Here is a 5,553-nt window from a genome sequence, read left to right as displayed (position 1 = left end):
ATGATAATTCAAAACACATATTGATGAAACAAATAAATTAAGTAATTACATTTAATTGTTTAAGTAAGTTTAAAATCTTTTTTGGTATATATTTGATAAGTAATATATATTTAAGTTCGAAGACGGAGGAATATGCTTAAAGAACTTACGTTTATTTTTAGAGTTAATTTTATAAGTCTTGAAATATGTTTCAAAGTCTTGAAGATAATTACGTTTACAATCAGGTTAGTTTCGTAATTATATTTGAAATATTTTAATAGGTCAATGTTCCTTGAAATTGTATTTGAAATATTTTAATAGGTCAAGGTTCATTAAAATTTACTTGGATATTATTTGAAATTAAGTTTGAATATTTTATTACATGTTTTTTTGTTTAACGTTTAAATATTTTATATTTAAACTTGAATTTAAATATGTGCTTAAATTAATTTAATGATTAAATATAGTACAAGGTACACATGTTTTGCTAATTATAGTACACGGCTATATTTGATTTGAATTAGTTGTTATGCAAGATTATAGGGTTTTCTATTAATAGGATGCTATTTGAATTAATATTAAAAATAGAAATTAATTTGAATGATTAATTAAACGTTGATATATCTGGTTTTTGCTTAGTTTTCATTATCTTGTATGAGTACTAACGTGGCAGCATAGCATTGGACAATTACAAACACAATGACGAAATTATTTTAAGCTGTCAATACACGTATGATTGAAGTTAAGATCAAGATCTTGAAGACAGGCGCTGAATGACCAGGTCAACAGAAAATAACGGATAGGAGCCTTCTTGTTTTGCAAAATGTGTTGAGGCGTAACACTATACATATGAGGCTTCATTTCAGAACTAAGGATGCATCACTTGTTACAACTTTCTCTCTTGACTTAAGATTTAGAAATTCTCTAAGAGTTGTAATTCGTAATTCTTAATTCTTAGTTCATCTAACTCTTACATTTGTAATAGGCTTAAGAGTTTCAAAAGAGTTAGATTAAGTTTAATACGCCTAATCAAGAATACTTTTCAAAGTGTTCAACTTGTGAATCTCTATTGTGAGATTTGGGATTTTGCTTTTATTAAAGGGACTTGTAATACGGTTCTTCAAGGGGAAGAACGTGGTGAGAGGAGATAGTGAGATCTTCTTGTTTGTATTAAAGTCGGATTAATAAAAGGCGTTGAAATCCTACGGGTTGAAAGAGAACCCATAGGCGGGGAGTAGGTTGGTTAGAACCGAACCTTGTTAACATATCGTGTGCTATACTTTAAAGTTTATTTTTCCGCACATACGTTATTGTTTACGAATTGATTCAAAGCTGTTCCAGAAAACAGTTTTGACAGATTCCTCAAACTCTTGAGACAAGCTCACAGAAAAATTTTTAAAAAGCCCAAACTCTCTATTCACCCCCCCTAGAGAGTATTCAACCTCCTATTAACTTTCATTTGGTATCAGAGCTGAGTTTCACATAAAAAGATTAATTTCTTGTGATGGATCCAATAGGGGAAGGGTTGTTTGCTCAAAGACGTTCGTGTTCAAGACCACCTTTGTTTTGCGGTACAAATTTCACACATTGGAAAACTTTGATGAAAATGTTCGTGATTGATCAAGATATGGAACTTTGGGAAATCATAACTAAAGGACCTAAGATACCCATGAAAAAGGACGCTCAAGGAAATGATGTACTAAAGTCCGAGTTCGAATATTCACAAACTGATTTGGAATGGGTTTCCAAAAACTATAGGGCAATGAATCAATTTTGTTGTGCTTTGAATGGTACTGAATTTAATCGAGTTTCTTCATGTACAAGTGCCAAAGAAATATGGGACAAGTTGGTTGTGACATACAAAGGAACAAGTCAAGTGAAGGAAACAAAGATCAACATCCTCATGCATCAATACGAAATGTTCAAAATGAAAAAGGATGAGAATATAAATGAAATGTTTACTCGTTTTACTTTGATTACTAACAGTTTGAATTATCTTGGAAAAACTTTTACTAATGCAGAGAAAGTCCAGAAGGTCTTGAGATGTCTTCCAAGATCCAAATGGGGTCCAAAAGTCACCGCCATAGAGGAAGCTCAAGACTTGAGAGTTCTATCGCTTGACGATCTCCTTGAAAAACTCACAACTCATGAACTTACCCTACATGATGATGGAGATAATGATGTAATACCTTCCATGAAAAATCTTGCACTAAAGGCAAAGAAACATCATGAATCTTCAAGTGAAAATGAAGATAGCGATGATGAGGAAGATCCATTTGCATTGATCACAAAAGGTCTTGAAGGAATTATGAAGATGCGAAAAAGATTTAAAAAATTTAAATCCAGAAATAAAGGTAAGTCTTCTAACTCTAATTCAAACTTTAAGACTAACAAACTTGCTTGTTTTGAGTGTGGTTCTACTGAACATATCGTAAAGGACTGTCCTAAGAAGAAAAGACAATCCTACGAAAAGAACAAGAACAAACAAGCGATGGTTGCAACTTGGAGTGATTCCGAAGGATCATCCGAATCTGAAACTGAAGATGGACAAGCTCATGTATGTCTTATGGCTGATAATGATGATAATGATGATTTAGATCAAAATCATAAAGAGGTACGTGACTTTCTTAACACATGCTCAAAAGATGAATTAGTTACAACTCTCGTCAATATGTTTCAAATTGAGAAAATTTTAAAAGATGAGAAAAACACTTTAGAAGATAGAACACGTCATTATGCTGAAGGTTGTGAAGAAATCATAAATAAAAATGAATCGCTAAAGGCTGAAAAAATTAATCTTGAAAAGACTGTCAAAGTCTTGAAAGAACAGAATCTCAGCCAGACTAAACAGCTTATCGACCTTAAGAATGAGAACAATGATCTTGAGGCTAGGATCACAACCTTGAAAAATGAGTCTGAGAAAAATCTACAAGCATTAACCAAGCTAAATGTATCTGAATCCAAATTCACTAAAATGCTTACACGAAAAAAACCAACTAGTGATAAACGTGGTATTGGTTATAATAATGTTACACATAACTATAAAAGTAAAACCACATTTGTGAAAGGTGCATATAAACATAAACGTACTCCTACTTGTACATTTTGTTGTAAAGAAGGACATATAAGATTTGCATGTCCTTACAGACGTAAGGAAAATCATATTATTAAGAATTCCTGTCCTCTTGAATTGCATGGACAGATAAAGCAAATATGGGTTCCTAAAGGGACAAGACCACCCAACATGGTATATCCCGAATATGGTTCCAAATTTGTCACTTGGATAGCCAAGTAAGGTTGAGAAAGGTTATATTTTTTTTTAGGTTAAACAAAAGTGGATTCTAGATAATGGATGCTCGAGGCATATGAGTGGTAAAATTTCTTTATTTTCTGAAATTAAAGAAAGATGCAATGGCTCAATCACAACAGGGGATAAAGGTAAATGCAAAATTTTAGGCGTTGGTAAAATTGGTAAGAATCCATCTAAAACTATTGACAATGTTTATTTAGTTGAAGGTCTAAAATTTAATTTGCTAAGTGTGTCTCAACTATGTGATAAAGGTAATGAAGTAATATTTGACAAAGAAAAATGTGTTGTTAAAAATCCTAATACCGGAGATACTCTCATTACTGCTCTTAGAAATGATAATGTTTATGCTTTACATACTAACGAAATTGCAGTGCAGAATTTCAAGTGTTTGAAAGCTATTACAGATAATCCAAAACTATGGCATAGACGTCTTGGCTACATCAATACTCACACCATGCAAAAGTTGGTAAGTAAAGATCTAGTTAAGGGACTTCCAGCTCTTGACTATAAACAAAGTCCTATTTGTGACGCATGCATTAAAGGTAAACAAGTAAGAAGTTCATTCAAACCGAAGAAAATGATAAGTACATCAAGACCATGTGAACTCTTACATATTGATTTATGTGGACCAATGCGTGTACGGAGCACAAGAGGTAAATCTTACATCTTAGTTACAATTGATGATTATTCTAGATTTACGTGGGTTGATTTTTTAAAGGATAAAAGTGAAGCCTTGAAACCGTTCTCAAGACGTTGTAAAGAGATGCAAACTCAACTGAACCTTCCAATAGTCTCGATTAGAAGTGACCATGGGAGAGAGTTTGATCAACTAGGCTTTGACTCCTTTTGTGAAAAATATGGAATAACCCATAACTTTTCAGCTCCCAGGACACCCTAACAAAACGGTGTAGTTGAAAGGAAAAATCGAATCTTAGAAGAAATGGCAAGGACTATGCTTATTGAAAATGGATTAGCTAAACACTATTGGGCTGAGGCTGTTAACACAGCTAATTATGTTTTAAATAGATGCCTTATAAGACCCATACTTAAGAAAACTCCCTATGAGTTATTCAAAGGAAGAAAACCGAATATAGCTTACTTTAGACCGTTTGGTTGCAAATGTTTTATTCATAATAATGGTAAAGACAATTTAGGTAAATTTGATGCTAGAAGTGATGAAGGTATATTTCTTGGATACTCACTGAATAGTAAAGCTTATAGAGTGCTGAACAAACGTACAAGTATAGTTGAAGAAAGTATACATGTTGTTTTTGTTGAATCCGAAAATGGAACTTTAAATGAAGGATTTAAAGAGTTAAACCTTAATAAACATTTTGATGATTTGAGTGATGACGAACTGGTTGTTAATGATATTAGTGCTGTTAAAAGGAATAACATGCAGGATACCATACAAAATATTGATGATGAAGGAAAACAGGTTGTTAACATTGAAGACTCACAGTCTGATCTTGAGACCCAACCTCAAGAACTTGAGATAGTTCCTGAACATACTGTTTTTGATACACCAATTAGAAATTCCTCAAATGCAGTAAGTACAAGTTCTTTGAATGAAAACACACCATCCATACTACGAAGCAGAATTAGAAAGTCATATCAACATCCTCCAAATTACATTATAAGTGATCCAAACAAAGGTACGCAAACTCGATCCTCTCTTAAGAATCTATGTGCATTTTCTGCTTTTGTTTCTCTTGTAGAACCTAAAAATGTTAAAGAAGCATTACAAGAACCAAAGTGGATCATTGCAATGCAAAATGAATTCGAAAGGAACAAAGTTTGGGATCTAGTTGAAAGACCTCCAGATCGTACTATCATTGGAACAAGATGGGTCTTTCGTAACAAACTCAATGAGGATGGAGACATTGTAAGGAATAAAGCTAGGCTGGTAGCTCAAGGCTATAATCAAGAAGAAGGTATAGATTATGATGAAACTTTCGCACCAGTTGCAAGGTTAGAATCTATCCGTATTATGCTTGCTTTTGCTTCATACATGAATATTAAACTATATCAAATGGATGTAAAATGTGCATTCTTAAATGGATACTTGCAAGAGGAAGTATATGTTAAACAACCACCCGGCTTTGAAAATTCTGATCTACCTAATCATGTGTTCAAACTAAATAAAGCGTTATATGGCTTGAACAAGCCCCAAAAGCTTGGAATGACAGATTTAGCTCACATCTACTTGAAAATGAATTTCAACAAGGTAAAATTGATAAAACACTTTTCATTAAAACTAAAGG

Source organism: Amaranthus tricolor, chromosome 7 (assembly GCF_026212465.1).
Source record: "Amaranthus tricolor cultivar Red isolate AtriRed21 chromosome 7, ASM2621246v1, whole genome shotgun sequence".
Classification (NCBI taxonomy): Eukaryota; Viridiplantae; Streptophyta; class Magnoliopsida; order Caryophyllales; family Amaranthaceae; genus Amaranthus; species Amaranthus tricolor.
The sequence above is the reverse complement of the archived record's forward strand: the minus strand, read 5'-3'. Positions refer to the sequence as shown.